We start from the raw sequence: 16,550 nt of genomic DNA on the forward strand, positions 1-16,550 counted from the left end.
GCTTTTAATATGATGGTCTTAAATAGTAATTAGACCATTTTATATGATAGTGGACTATTACGGACAACCATTATATGTTTTTAATGTTTATTCATTAAGGTCATAATGGTAAATTAGTTAATAAAGTTACTATTAATAAAACAAAATCAAATTTTAAGCTTAATATCATCTTCTCCACTGAAATTGTTGAAGAAAAAGATGCTATTCTAAGGTTTTAACATTCAGCACTTGCAAGCTTAATTGGTAAGTGTTTTGAGCTCGATTTTTGTCGATTTTTACATTTTTGAGATCATTGCTTTCTGTTCTAGCTATCCCGTACCTTAATTTTTGAAACTGTTAAAGAATTTTCATGTTTTCATTGTTGAATACTTGAGTATTTTGATGATAGATGATAGATTATGAAAGTTTGTTGATGGTTAAACTAGTTTTGTAAAGTGATTTTTGACAAAAATCTCAAAAAGGGATTAATTTGTAAATTATGCAAATTGAGTGGTTGAAACGTGAAATAAATGAAATATATGGGCTACTAAGGACACTAATGAAATTCAGCTATGATGAAATTGGATTAAATTGCTTGAATTTTGTGTATTTACGAAATAGGGACTAAATTCATTAAATGTGAAAGTTTAAAGGCTAATGGTAAAAATGCCCAAATGTGTATTTTTGGACTAAATTGAATGAGTATGTGATTAAATGAGTTAATTTTGAATATATATAGATTAAGAAAGAAAGAATTCAGATTTAGATCAGGGGAAAAGCAAGGTTATCGAGTCATTGATCTGATTCGTTAATTCCGAATACGAGGTAAGTTCATATGTGGTAATTTCATTATAAATGAATGTTAAATCCTTTGATTTTCCATAAATTGTGATTATGAGATTATGGATAATGTTTTAATTGTGAATACGACTCTACAGATGTGTTCGACGATGAAATCGACAAGTGAAACTTCCCGGTTGAACTTTAGGAACAGTTTAGGATGCTAATGACATGTCATTAGGTTATTGAGTTGGCTTCGAGCCACGATATTGGCACTTCGGGTACGAGTGATACCTTGATTTCGCTATGGGCCATGGTATGGGTATTTCAGAGAGGAGTTACCTTGATTTGGCTACGGGCCATGGTATAGGTACTCCAGGATAAGTTACCTTGATTTGGCTACAAGCCATGGTATAGGTACTTATCAATTGTGATCCTTGAGTATCTGACTTATATTCCAAACGGTTCAACGATAAACAAATGATGTGGTTGAGAAAGAGGTTAGTACGAAATGATACAGGTACATACAGAACCTATTCAAGTATTACATTGAAAAAGTTCATTGAGATGGTATTTGATCATGTTTTGAAACATGAGAAAGGTTTGTGGTTAATGTGATTTTGATTTGGTAATGTGTAAATGGTCGAATTACATTTATTTGATGAATTGAGTTATTTACTTACGAACTTACTAAGCGATGAAGCTTACTTTGTGTTATTTGTCTATGTTTTATAGAGAAATAAAGCTAGCTCAGATCCGGGAGTCGTCAGGAACATCGTCACACTATCAAACACCAAAGTTGGTACTTTTGAGTTGTGTACTTATGGTATATGGCATGTATAGGCTAGTTGTGGTACTTTGGCTATGAATATAGCCATGAGGGTTGGCTTGTAAATGTTTATGTTTGTTTTGTATATATAGCCATGAGTGATGGCTTATTTTGGTATGTTTTGGTATAATTGTGGTTATGGTTTCATAGTTGCTCAAATGGTTATATTTTGAGTTTCGTAAATGATATATATGATGTGATTGAAGTTAATAACTGGAGAAGTTATGTGCTTGTGAATTAATGCTTGATGATATAAATGTTTGAATAGGTAATTGGCATTAACTTGAGTATTGATTTTGCTGAAATGGATATAGTATGAATTGTGTATATTGATGATGATTTTCGCTGCCTAATGTATGATAAATGATGTGTATTGATCGATAATACCTTGTAACCCTATTCTGACAGTGAACATGGGTGAAGGGTGTTACATTAGGGGAGTTAAAGAACACTTCGATAACACTACAATTAGTAGATAAATAGTTAGTACGCCCAAAAGGTGTACTCGAAGATGTATTGGTTAAAATGAGGAATATTATCGTATCAGTCGATTTTTTAATCCTTGACTTTGAGGAAGATCAAGAGATCCCTATATTGTTGGGTAGGCTATTTTTGGCAACTTCTAGATTAATCATTGATCTCAAGAAAAATGAATTAGCAATGAAAATCAATAGTGAAGTAGAAGTGTTCAAATGAGGTAAAGATTCCTAAGATAAGGGATTAGAGAAACAAAGAGAATGAATATTTTGCATTGTTCTATGCAACCCCTAATTCCGTTGATCAAAGGTATCTTCCGAGTTTGTTGTGAGTAGAAAAAATGGTATGAAGGAACCAGAAAAGTGGAAGGATCCAGACATAATAGACCTCCCATGGACAGAGTGTGATGATCGACAAAGGACCACAAAGTGGACATTGAATAACAACGGTTTACCGGACGAGTCTGGTAGCCATACTTGATATCAACATCGCATTTGACAGTTTTTGTAAATATTGTAACTTTGGATTGTTCAGATTTTTATTACAGATTTTTAATTTTTTTAGGTTAGGGATGAGGATAGTTAGGGGTTAGAGTGACCTTAGTGGTGTTTCGAAGTGATTAGGCATGACCCAAATAGTCCGAGACATCTAAAAACATTGATTTTACAAAACCCAGTACGTGTTGCAACATGCTACGTCGAAGTAAAAGACGTGGAAAACCCCAGGCCATGTCACAAAAAGGTTCCCTATTTTGTGACAAGCTACTTCAATCAAAATTTTTGAAAATTTCATGCTTTTGTCACGACATGCATATATCTGTGCCGACATACAACATTTCAAACAAAAATCCTAGAAAAGTAGAGCAGCGTGTCACGACACACAGACCTTTGTGCATTCAAACCTCACTTTGAACCCTATGAGCGACTGCAGCTCTTCCCTGCCACTGTTGCTTCACTTCTGTGTATCCAAACCTCCATCTTCGATGGTAAAGTTTTTCTTCCTCTTTCAATTTTTTTACTGGTACTTTCTCTTTTTGTTCGCAGGAACAATGAATTGAAAAACAACCTGAAAGGTACAACATTGAAAATTGAAGTTAGGCATTCTATTCTTGTCCATTGTTACATGATTTTATGTTATATTGTTATTTTTCTTTAAAATCTAATGGAACCACGCAAAGTACGTCATAATCAAGAAGCGTCAATTGATTTTGACCCTACTTGGTTTCATGACCTTCAAGTAGAATGTTATTACTTGCTAATGAACTATCGTGCATTTATTAAGGAATGAGGGTTCGATCCCTCGTTAACTGATTGTAATACAATTTGGGAGTTGGTGGACTTCCACCATTTTTTCAATTTTTGCTCGACCCCAACTTAGTTGGTGATCAATGCTATCGTCTATGAAATTTTTGCCTCACTCAAGGATCGAAAGATTCCTAAACTCCCGAGCGATAATTTGAGCTATGTAACTGTTCAAGGTAAACAGGTCTTAGTAACACCCCAAGCAATTTGTTCTTTTTATGATGAACCTTATTATGCATCTAATTATTTAGATTTAGTCGATTTTACACGGTATGGGGGCATCGATATGGATGTAATTTTACAATATTTGAATAAGGGGCGCAACGAGTGGACATGCCAAGTTGGTACCAATATTCCTGTTAAATTTAATCAAACCATTATGCTACCAATGGGTAAAATGTGGATGCAAATCACTTGAACTCGTATTTCTCTAACACAAAATGTAATATCCCGAATTAGGGCCTAGTCGGAACAGTGGTTTCGAGACCACAAATCTGACGTAAAAAAATTCATTTTTATTATATTTATATGGTCTACAATTTCACAGAATGACTTTGTGAAAATCTCGTTCGAAAATTTTGACGTTTGGGCACTCAATTTAGTCAAAAGGACTAAATTGTAAAAAGTATAAAAGTTGAGTTATACATGTTAGAAGTGTCTAATTGTTATGAAATTTTAAATTGGAGGTCCTTAAATGGTAATTAGACCATTGGATAATTTGATGGACAAAAATGGACATGGAAGTGTAAAATTTTAAAGATGAGTAAAAAGGGCATTTTGGTAAATTGGTAATTAAATGGACTAAAAGACAAAATAAAAGCCAGAAACCCTTGTCCATCTTCTTTTTTGGATGAATGTAGCAAGGAGGAAGCCATGGTTAGGGTTTTCAAGCTTCCAAGCTCCATAGTAAGTGCATTCTAGCCCTGTTTTTAATGTTCTTTACCTTTTTGAAGTCCCGATAACTCGATTTACCTATTTCTACCATTATTTTGATCTAGGGTTCATGTTTAAAAATTTACCCATGAGTGATATGCTTGTATTTTGATGTCTAACGGTAGAAAATGAATGTTGGGTGTTAAATAAACAACTTTTGCTAAATGATTTTCGATGAAAATGCTTAAAAGGACTAAATAGTAAAAGTTATAAAATTTGTCATAAAAGTGTGTTCTAGTGGAAATTGTGGGCTGTTATAGTTATGAAAATATTTGCCTAGGCTTAAAATTCAAGGAAATTGAATAAAAATCATTTTACAAACCTAGGGGCAAAAGTGTAAATAAGTGAAAGTTTAGGGGTAAAAATGAAAATTTGTAAAAGTATTATTTTTGGGTCAATTTGAATAATGTGAATAATAAATGAGCTATACTTGAAATGTTAGATCAAGAAAACTGAGATTCGGGCTTAAATTAGGAAAGTTCGAGATTATGGACTAAATTGGAGTAGTTGGCCGTAATTGAATTCGAGGTAAGTTCATGTGATAATAATAATGCAATGTTATACTTGAATCATAATGTTAAATTACTATTACACGAGTTGTATGAATTGCTACACGGTTGTACCCGACGAGGATTCGACAAGTAAGTTCGTGTAACTCGAATGTATACTTTTTAATACTTGAAAATGCATGCTCCTTGATGTGATGAAATTTAGATATTCATGGTATAATAGTTCATGTTATATGAATGAAACGATGAAAAGAGGACTAAAATTCTCGGTTGAATGAAAGGATGTCCGATGGATTTTCCTAAAAAGGAATTGACGGTAAAAAGGATCTAGCTCGGACAGGTGTTCCTTATGTGATCTAGCCTCCCGAAGAATATGTATTTAAATGGATTTAGTCTGGATGGGTAATCCAAATTAGGATCTGAATTTAGCCTGGACTGGTAATTCAGATCCAAGCTCATTAGAGTAATTGTCGTTACAGAGGATTTAGTCTGGACTGGTAATCTCGACATTGCTCTATGAGTTTATACTACGGAGGATTTATCCTGGACTGGTAATCCCGCCGTAAATATTGAGGTTCGCAGGAGAGCGCTCATTGAAAAGGTCACTAATATGAATTGACCATAAATTAGTTAGTACACTTTAAGTGTACTATGGAATATCCATCGAGAATCCGAGGAATTCAACGGGATTAATATAAGAAATGGAATTGGAATGCTTGTAATGATGAGATCATCTAAGACCATTATTATCATGTATTGTTATGTGACTAACTTGTATGATTACATATACCATGAGAATTAATGACGTTTATATTAAGCTCTATTGTGTAATCAAGTATGGGATCCATGAAATGGTGAGTTCATGATTAGTTGAAAATGATCTTATGATAGTGATCATTATATTGCTCTAAAATAGTTTTGGATAGCAGCAGTCATTCGACTTTGAAAATCCACCAAAAATGGCGGAAATTGAAATTATAGTTGAATAAGATATAAAATTAAAGCTTATTAAGTCTATTTTCATATAAAGGAAACGGTGTAAGCAAAAGGGTTTCATATTATGAGATATTGGAATTTTTGTGAGATAGAGTCAAATGAGTTTGGAATCCCCAGTTCTAACTTGGGAAAATCACTAGAAATTTTAAAAAAATAATTATGGGTTATTATTCATATGACTAAGTCCTTAGCTAGTCTATTTTCAATATAAATAGACAAGAACATTATCCGAATCCCATACTAAGAGATAAATAAATTTTAGTGAAGCAATGTTGAAGCTATCAAATAGTGAAACAGGGGAGATCTTAAAGAATAAACTGTACTTATTGGCTAGACCAAAAATTCTGAAAATTTTATGGTAAGAAGATATTTAAGTCTAGTTTTAGGTAAAATTAGCAGATCTTAATTTAGATTTTTGTAGCTCCAGATATAAATAATTTAGTAACTATGACATAAGAAAATAGCATGACCAGAATATAAGTAAAAGTGTAATTATGGTTGTGTTACCTTGAGAAGCAAGTTGGCATATTGCTTATTATTTTCATATGGACTTACTAAGCGTAAAGCTTACTCCATCCTTTTCATTTTTTAGTGTTTTCAGGTTAGATCGGGGTTGGAGATAGTCGGAGGTAGCATCACACTATCAAGCCATCACCTTTGGAGTGTTAACATATATAAGTTAACTGTACACAAGTGAGTGGCATGTATAGGGACTTAGTATTTATGATAGATGTGTCATGATTAGCCAAATGTATTAGCTTATATTGATTCATTGTATATAGGATGTGGTTTATAATGATTGTGGTTTGTAAGCCTAGTTATCTAAGATAAGTTCTAATGCTTATGATGTGGTCATGTGTTTATGCTTGTGAGACATGTATGATTGGTATTATGACATATATGCATGATAGATGCTTCTTGACCAATCAAAATGGTCATAGCCATGTGGTAAATGTATAATATGGAAATAAGTTGATAATGTTTGAACATGAATACTTGATGTTAAATGAGGCTACTTGATAAATTGATGATCATGAAAGTTTGGTAAAAGTGGTCATCAAATGACAAGGTCAATGAATATGGAATTGTTGTGTCTAGGCTTGATATTATATGAGTATGTTAATAAGTGAATGATAGCATGTTAAAGTTAAGAATATGCCTTAGTAAAGTATGCTAAATCATTAAAATGATATCATGATGTATATCTATGATATGTGTAAAGATGTGAAGGATTAATAGTAACAAAAGGCTTGGGAAATAGCCTAAGTACTAGCCACATGAGCAGAGACACGACCATGTGTCTCAGCTGCATGGATGACACAGCCTAGCACACAGGCGTGTGGCTTGGCCGTGTGGTTCAATTTGTTTTGCTGACATCATAAATAGAGAGTTACATAGCCTGAGGACACGGGGGTGTTGGAGACACACGAGCGTGTCCCTGTATCCACATGGGCGTGTGACCCTATTTCATGAAAATTTTTCTAAGACTTCCCAAAACTTTCCAAGGTTCTCGGTTTAGTCCCAAACCACTTTTAAAGCATGTTTAAAGCCTCGAAAGCTCGTGTATGAAACATTATGGATGCGATTAAGTGTTTTTAATTTAAATGAAATTTTATGGTCCGATTTTGTATGAATGTTTATGTTTACTTTCGGTAACGCCTCGAACCCTGTCTCGGCGTTGGATATAGGTGAGGACTATTACACAAAATATATTTCATGTCACTACCTTTTCAGCAATTCTACTTGATGCGATTTTGTAGAAATGATAGGTTTCCATAGGTCAGTGGATTTATCAAACAATGTGGCAATGCATTAGTAGGAAAAAGCGAGAGATGTATTTCCCGCATCTAGTGACGACCCCCTGCAGAAAAGAAAAGGTTTCTATATCACCTACCGATCAGTTTGTATGTCAACGAAAAGCATACTCAGCAATAACATGTTTGCACAAATCATAAAAAAGAAAAGATGGATTTATCACCAACACCTAAGAGGAAGAACAAACCGAGCCTCAGCTTACCAGTCTGATAGATATGTCTGATATGGAATTAGCCATTAGGTGGATGAAGGAAATGTCCCCGGTGTCCATTGATTATGCGCAGTGGCACAGGATTCAAGTGCCTAATTCGCTACCAAACAAGTACACGCCTTTTTGATATCTCAATGAGACTAAGGGTGGAGTCGAGAAAGAGGATGAAAATGATGGTGATGATGAGGATGACGATGGTGATGATGATTATGATGAAGATGAGCCTACCAGAGCCTTTGATTATGAGATGGCATTTTAGCCAAAACACCCCTCTATTATAGGAATCAAATTTCGCAGCCCGAGCCTATAGAGCCCAACCCAATCTTCATATAGGAGGGCAACCAAGACTACTACAGGACGAGGCAAAAGGAAAGCAGTGATGGACATGAAGTCGGTGCACAAATCTAATTGATTTGAATTATTTTAAATTTTTTTTCTGTTTTTAGATTTTATTTATTTCTACATTTTTTTCTGTAAAATAATTTCTTTCTAGGAAACCATACTTTAAAAAGCATAAGACTTTTTCGAGTTGAACTAGAATGGGCATAACTACCCGAAATTGCATGTTATATTATCACTGTAATCGGGTAATTTCGTTCCTCTATTTTATTTTAGTGCACAGGAAGGAAAATGTGCATAATAAAATGTGGGGTGGCATAGAAATTTTTTGAATTTTTAATTTTTTTGTTGTTAAATTTTAGGAAATTTTTAGAATAAATTTTTTATGTTGTTTGTTTGTTTTTTTTTTGTGTGTGTGATCAAGATTGTAGAAATACAAGTGATTGGTTTGGAGCATGTAAATAGGATTGTGTAAATAATCGATAAATTTAGTTTGATAATAATTAATTTTAGATTGTTTAACTTTAGACTAATTATTCAATTTCTTACACTGAATAGTTGAAAGTGTGTTAAGTATACCATGTGATAAATGAATACACAAAAAGCATGCATGTTAATTGAACTCTAAGCTATAGAAATTGATAAATTCAGTTAATTAAATCCATGTATTGAAATACCTAGGGATTCCCACATGTTGAGCCTAAATCCATTTTCCTGATGAACCATTAATGAAACCATAAGTTGAACATATAATTTCTTGATCCTTTTTCTTTTGGTCCCTACACAAACTTAAGCGTCAGGCCATTGTTATTGAGGGTTAGGTAGATACATAACAGAGGTTTCAAAATAAAAAAAAAAAGTTAGTGTGAAAGAAAGGAACGATGTGATATAGTGAGTATAAGATTCTTGCAAACTCGTGTTGGAGTAGAAAAACCATTTCTGAGAAAAGTTTTTGAAGGCTAAAAGCCAAGCGAGAAAATCTCAAACGAAGAAAAGAAAAATGAGATGAAGAAAAATAAAGAAAATATAAAAATAAGATATATATACTCATGTTTTCCCAAAAGACTCACTAAGATGATTGTACTCAAGAATACTACGTTCTACCTTAGGAAATAGAGAGAAAAAGAAGGTGAGAGAAGTAGATATAAGGTGGTGAGTTTAATTGGGACATCGTGGGAGTATTGGGAACAATATAATGTGCCATATTACTTTCTTGCTTAAACAATTTTGTTGTTCCTATTCTTGAATTTTAAACCAACCTAAGATACAAAATGTTACAAGCCAAAAAGTCCTATGTGACCTAGGTATGCACTGCATGGATGAAAATTAATGAGTTTTGAAAATTTTTACTGCTTAGGTTACTTTTAGTATAATTGTATATTTGTGTATTTATTTTGATGGAATCCTATACTTAGCATTCTTTAATTTTTTTTTTGCCTTGTAATTTATTGAACTAATTTGCCTGACATTAAAAATTGGGAGTTAATTACATGATTATGCATAACATTTTATTTACATCGCTCCGATCCAGTCTCCTATACAAAGCATTCTCGAGTATGTTATCTTTACATTTTTCTTTTCGTTTTATCTTAGTTCTATTTTTCTTTTTTTTTTCTTGAGGACAAGCAATAATTTAAGTGTTGGGGTATTTGACTTGCCACCAATCATAGTGGCAAATTAAGTATTTATCAGCACTAAACAAGTTTCTTTTCTAGGAATTTTAATATTTTTTTCTAAATTTTTGCATTTCTTAGTTTAAGATTAAAATATTAAAAAATAAACATTTTTACGTATTATTTGGAGTTAATTAACCTAATTTGTAACAACTCGTTTTTAGTCAAATCGGAACAGTGGCTTCGGGACCACAAATCCAAAGTCAAAATAATTAATTTATTATTTTTTTTGAGATTTACAGTATGATAATATGATTGTGTGAAAATTTCGTTAAGAAATTTTGTCGTTTAAGTGTTTAATTTGATAAAAAGGACTAAATTGGGTAAAGTGTAAAACTTGTGTTCTATTAGTTAAAGGTGTCAAATAGCTATAGAACCTTAAATTAAAGGTTCTTATGTGGTAATTAGACCATTGGTTGCTTAAGTGGACATTTATGGACATCTTTTAAGTGATTTTTGTTGTTTAATTAAAAGGTTAATTTTGGTATTTAATAATTAAAGGTTAAAATAAATAAAACAAAATTCATATTTTATGTTTATCATCTTCCTTAGCTGATTTTAACAAGAGTAAAAGCCATTTTTCATATCCTTCATTTGGCCATGCTATCCTTGCTCAATTAGGTATGGTTTTTGTCTCGTTTTTAATGATTTCTATATTTTTAAGATCGTTGCAGCTTAATCTAGCTAGCCCAGGACTAATTTGCAAAATTGTTAAAGGTTTAGGGTTTTTTAATTGATGAATGAGTATGTGTTTTGATGTTTAATGGTAGAAAATGTATGCTTGTTGTTAGATAAACAACATTTGTTAAGTGATTTTTGACAAAATTGTCATTTAGGGATTTAATTGAGAAATGCTGAAATTTTATGGTTAAATTGTGAAATAAATGAAAAATATGGGCTGCTAGGGACTTAATTGAAATTTTTCTAGCATGGGTATAGTTTGAATTGCATGAATTTGTATTTTTATGAGTTAAGGGCTAAATTGTAAAAATGTTGGAATATTGGGGGCAAAAGTGTAAAGTTGCTATAATGTGTATTTTGGACTAAATTGAATTGATTGATGATTAAATAAGTTAGTTTTTAATAAATTTAGATTAAGAAAAGTGAAATTCGATTTAGATCGGGGAAAAATAATGTATCAAACTAATCGACTTATTTCACTATTTTTGCAATCGAGGTAAGTTCGTATGTTAATAAGCATTAATATATTTGTGTTTTAAATGCTTTAATATTGAAGTATTTGTGAATATGACCTTGCATCCGACAATGATTCGAAAAATCTGAAATCCCAGTTGAACCTTAGGAATAAAGTAGGATACAAATGACATGTCATTAGGGATTATGTGATTTGGGTGCTGGTCCGTACATCCTATTAGTGGCTGAGTTATCCGTCATGTGTTGCAGATACTCGTCAGCTTGTGTGAGCAGCACCATGTAGCTTTCTCATGACTGTCAGCTTGTGTGAGGAAACCCATTGATAGCTCGAGAGTGAGCATTATATGTCATATAAGATTGAGATAGCTTCGGCTATATATATGTGGCACTTAGCGTGTGAGATTCCCGGGTATTCGATAGTATTCCGAATGGTTCAATGAGAATATGAAAGATATAGATGAGTATGAGGTTGATACGAGATGGTACAGGTATGTGCATGAACTATATAAGCTTTAAATTGAAGAAACTTGTGAAGTTCACATCTAACCTTGTGATTGAATATTTGATAGGTTTGTGTATATAAGTTGTATATTCATATGATCAAATGTTTGAATTGCACATTTTTGGTAAGTTGAGTTATTTTCATACGAGCTTACTAAGCTTTATAGCTTACTCTATTTACTTTCCGTGTTTTATAGTGAAATCAAAACTAGCTCAGATTTGGGAATCGTCAGAGACTTCATCACACTATCAAGCTATCCATTTGGTACTTTTAAATCTATGTTTATGGTCATATGGCATGTATAGGAACTTTGGTCATTTTGGTATGTAGTTTGGTAATGAATTTAGCCATTTGGTTTGGCTTGTAAATGTTTAATGTTCGGCTTTGTATATAGCCATGAGAGTTGGCTTATTTTGACATATTTGGTGATATATATATATAAATGTACATATAGCTTAGTTATGTGTTTGATGATGGATATGTGATGCTTATTGATAATTGGTAATTAGGGATACTAAATGGTTGAGATTTGAATTTGGTATGTTTTTTAGTTTAGGCCAATTAGTGCATTATTGAAAATGATCATTTAGGAAATGTGAAAATGTAGAATTTGGCATGAATGGAATAGCCTATTTTGATACTTATGTGTATTGTGGGTGATGGTATATATTTGCATGATTTAGGCTTGATTGGGTTACGGAGCATTACCGAACATATTATACAATATCACATACATTTTACATACATTTTCAAATTTCAAATAATCAGCATTCAACAACATACATATCGTCCCTACTATAGCCATTGTCTTATTGATCGCTCAACACTTTCCATGCAAGCACTAATCCAAATACAAATAAAAATATTAGAAACAATCCATTATTTCCCAATAGACCTCTCAGAAAATTTGACAATCATCATTAATGCCCAATTCATCCCCCAAATTTTACAATTCGATACAAATAGGATGTCATAGGATCTAATTAAAACATATAAAATAACTCAGGTTCGCCGATCCAACATTGCCAAGTTTTGATCAAAGTTTTGAGTGCGGTAATTGTTGTAGATACTAATTTATTCTTTAAAAGGATGGAAGGAAAAAAGAAAAATAGGTCATATTTGTCTGTGTTAGTAGTTTCTAAAAACATATTTACAATATTATAATTTTATACACCTTTACATGCCATTAGTTCATTTTATATATATAATAGATTACATTACACTTATTTTCTTAGTTAAAATTTAATTTTTTATAGAAAATAATTATATAATGGAATTGAAACTAACAAAACAAAATAAGAGATATAACTTTTTATTAAAAAATTTAAATTATTAATATAATTTGATAAATATATATATAGCTTATTGTTGTTGGTGTAACAATCACTACTCATCATGGCAACTAACTTTGCAACAAGTCTCAAATCTTTGTTGCAACATATAATGCAACTAGTTTTATTTAAACTTGCTTTCTTCTTCTTCTTCTTCTTCTTCTTCTTCTTCTTCTTCTTCTTCTTCTTCTTCTTCTTCTTCTTCTTCTTCTTCTTTTTCTTCTTTTTTTTTGCAATTTTGACATGATTTTAAGTAGCAAATTAAGATACCATGTGCAACAAATTTGTAATCTCTCACAACTAATTTAAAGAACATATTGTTATTGTAAATACTTAGTTTTTGGCTTCTGTTTTAGGAAATTGTGCTACCTAGTGTGTAACAAGTAGCATCATCATTTCACTTAATATATCTTTCGGTAAAAAGAATAGTTGTTTAGAGTAACTATTGTCCGAGGATAGCTACATTTGGAACATCTATGTTCAAAACATGATTTCAGTATAGTGTGCTTGCCATTCAATGTAACTGCCATTTGAGAACAACTCCTACTGAGAATAGCTAAATTACATAAAAACTCTTCTTTTAAAATAATTATGTTTAAATAATAGCTATGTTTAGAACAATCGCTATTTGCAACAAATTTTACTTAGAACAATTGTGTTTTTAAAAAGAATCATTATTTAGAACAAGCTTTCCCAAGAAAAGCTTAACCACAGAACAACTCTTCTCTAGAACAACTTTTATGTTGAGAAAAACTCATGACTGGAGCGAGTACAAATAATATTATTCAAGAACAACCATCGTCTTAAATTTCAATAGACGTTCTATAGAAGATGTTTCACATGGTACCGCATTACCAAGGTAGAGAAAATGGAAGTAACCTTGGAATATGGAAGGGTTCTTGGATTATCTTCACTTCTAGGATGTTCTAGAGAGTTTGGCTTGGTGGGTCAGATATGGAGGTAGTTAAGAGGTTTCCTTTTAACCTTTTCCGATAATATTAACTGTTTCTCCCTTTTAGAAACATAATGAGTTCTTTTTCACTATTCACCATCACCAACAAAACTTTTTACCATCATCTCTTAACCATTAATACCATTGTAACTAAAAATTAATCTCATTACTCTTAATAGTTTTCATCTTTGTAACTCCCATCCTTGAGGCGCTATAAATAAGAACCTTTCAAAACTAGTGAGGGAATTTTTAGCACTTTAACATTCTAACTCTGAAAAGTTATTTCTAAAAACTTCCTCTATTTATTCATTTTCTAAAAATTATCTCAACCATACACAACCTGTCTCCACTTCTCCAAATACCACCTATTTTTATGCTTAGTTTTGTAGGATCTACACCAATATTCCTCTCCACCTTTTTTCCGTACATCTCATTCACTTGTTTGCAACACTTCCTCTCTACACCAAAGAAACCCTTTACAATTATCAATAAGGAAACTAGTATATAAGATTATGGTTATGATTTTATTTTTACATAGATATGCGATCAAAGAGACGGAGATAATCTTTGTATTTATCTCAAGTATTATCAAGCCATGAACGTAACGAATATAGATGAAATTCTAGAGATCTAATATGATCATACTAGCTAGATCCACCTAAGCTAAAATCTTTAAATATTAAGGTTTTGATTTTCATTAAAGTGCGTAGAATTGGGTGTTCATATATCCATTCATTGAGAGGAAACTTTGTAGCGAGATTTTTTGTATAATCAAACTGTTTTATCAGTTTGTGTTAAGCTTTCATGGAGGAAGTCATAGTTGGAAATAGTTATTCATTGTAATTGTAAAGGAGTAAGGCTACAACATTTTTGTGTGAGGTTGAGCTTAAATTAACTCTTGGTCGTGAATATTAGTGAATTTCTCTCTAAGCAAGGTCTCATGAATGCATCATTGGATCTAAACTACATAAGCAATTGCCTACACTCATCTTTTTTTTTTTTTATCTTTTAGTTTTTGTTAAGCCGCAACTTCAACACTTACAATTTATATAATTTTTTTTTTTACTTTCCTAATTTTATTGGTATCATTAAGTTGAGTAACACTACACTTAATCAAACACCTTATAATAGTGTAGATTAAAGCATCTTGGTATTCATATTTTGTTTATTTATATATTTTGCATTGTGTTTCATTCTTTTTCCAATGTTATTCATATTGTATCTCAATTCATTTTATATTATTATTTTTCATAGTTTATCAACTAAACTCAATTAGTGACAAATTTTTCTGTGTAATTTTTTATTTCTTAAGATGACATATTTGCATATTTATTAGAGTAATTTAATTTAGATAATAAGTTTTATGGCATGATTTATTAGTGTTAGTGTTATTTTATGTTCAATGTATTATAAATTTATATAAATTTTTGCATGTTAATAATTTATTTTGTATAAATTTTGATGTGTTTGTATATTTATATTTTGTTGATATTATTTTTCATTTCATATAATGTTTTATTCTCTCATGTATGATCTAATTTCACTCCATATTTTTCTTGATTTGCCTGATTTAATTTTAAATTTAAAATCATTTACTTAAAATCATATTATATAATGTATCATATAATAATATATTTAATATAAATACTATTTTAAAAATTCTATTTTAATTTCCCAAAACTGTGTGAAAATATTTTCTAGTTAGTTTAACAAAATTTCCAATCAATTAGTCCTATAAAATTAGCTTTAATAGGCAAGAAATCCTCTTATATTTAAATACCAAAATGGAGTAATTAGATAATGGATGCAACACGAACTTTTTATTTAATGAGGAATGGTCCTCAATACTATAATAAAGGAGAAAAATAAAACCAAAACTAAAAAATTGTAAAATAAGATAAAAAGTTCCCCAACCAAAAAAAAAAGAAAAAGAAAAAGAAAAACCCATCCAAAAGATGAGCTCAGTAACTCAGTCAAAGCATCAAAAACAAAATAATTAGGAGCCCATCAGAAAAAATTTTCTTCCCTTAAAAAATCTAGATCTTAGGGACCATCATCAAGCAATGAACATTGGAGTCTAATCTAACGGATCAACCCACCACCAGTCTTTCTCAACTGCATCAATAGCGAATGAAGGCACCTTGTAACATATCAAAAATCAGAGGTTACTAAAATAGGGTTAGTGAATCAAGAGGGAGTGGTCATGCTCATAATTTTGTGATCTTCGGTGTTATTTTGTTTTTTTAAATGAGGTATTGGTTTGTTGGTTAAGTGTTAGTGAAACATTCCTTGAAACCCAAGTTCAAATTCCTTCCCTCATACCATTGTTATTATTTTGCAAATTTTGCCTCAAACCTGTAGCATCCCAAATTTTTTATTTAAAGCTGGTAAATTGTTTTAAGGATGAGTAATTGGTCTAATGGTTAAAGGAAAAGTAAGTAAGTATAAAAACTAGATCAAAGTCCCAAGTTCACTTGTAAAATAGCTTTATTTTTGCTAAAAATTTTTCTTATTTTGTGTCGTCCAAGCCTTGAACCCAAGGTATAAATACATCTTTTTATTTTATTTTTTAGCCTTCAAGTCCAATTTTCCCTAACCTATCCGTTCATCCTCTTCCTCTCCTCTTTTCTCTTCAATTTTGTTTCTTTCTTCCATTGTGTGCCGCCACCTAAGCCACCAAGATTCACCATCAATTTCTCTTCCTTTTGTAACGGGTTCTTGCACCATTCTTTTCCCTCCTTCTTGCTTCCATTTTTTTCTATTTTTCC

This window comes from Gossypium hirsutum, chromosome A01 (assembly GCF_007990345.1).
Source record: "Gossypium hirsutum isolate 1008001.06 chromosome A01, Gossypium_hirsutum_v2.1, whole genome shotgun sequence".
NCBI lineage: Eukaryota > Viridiplantae > Streptophyta > Magnoliopsida > Malvales > Malvaceae > Gossypium > Gossypium hirsutum.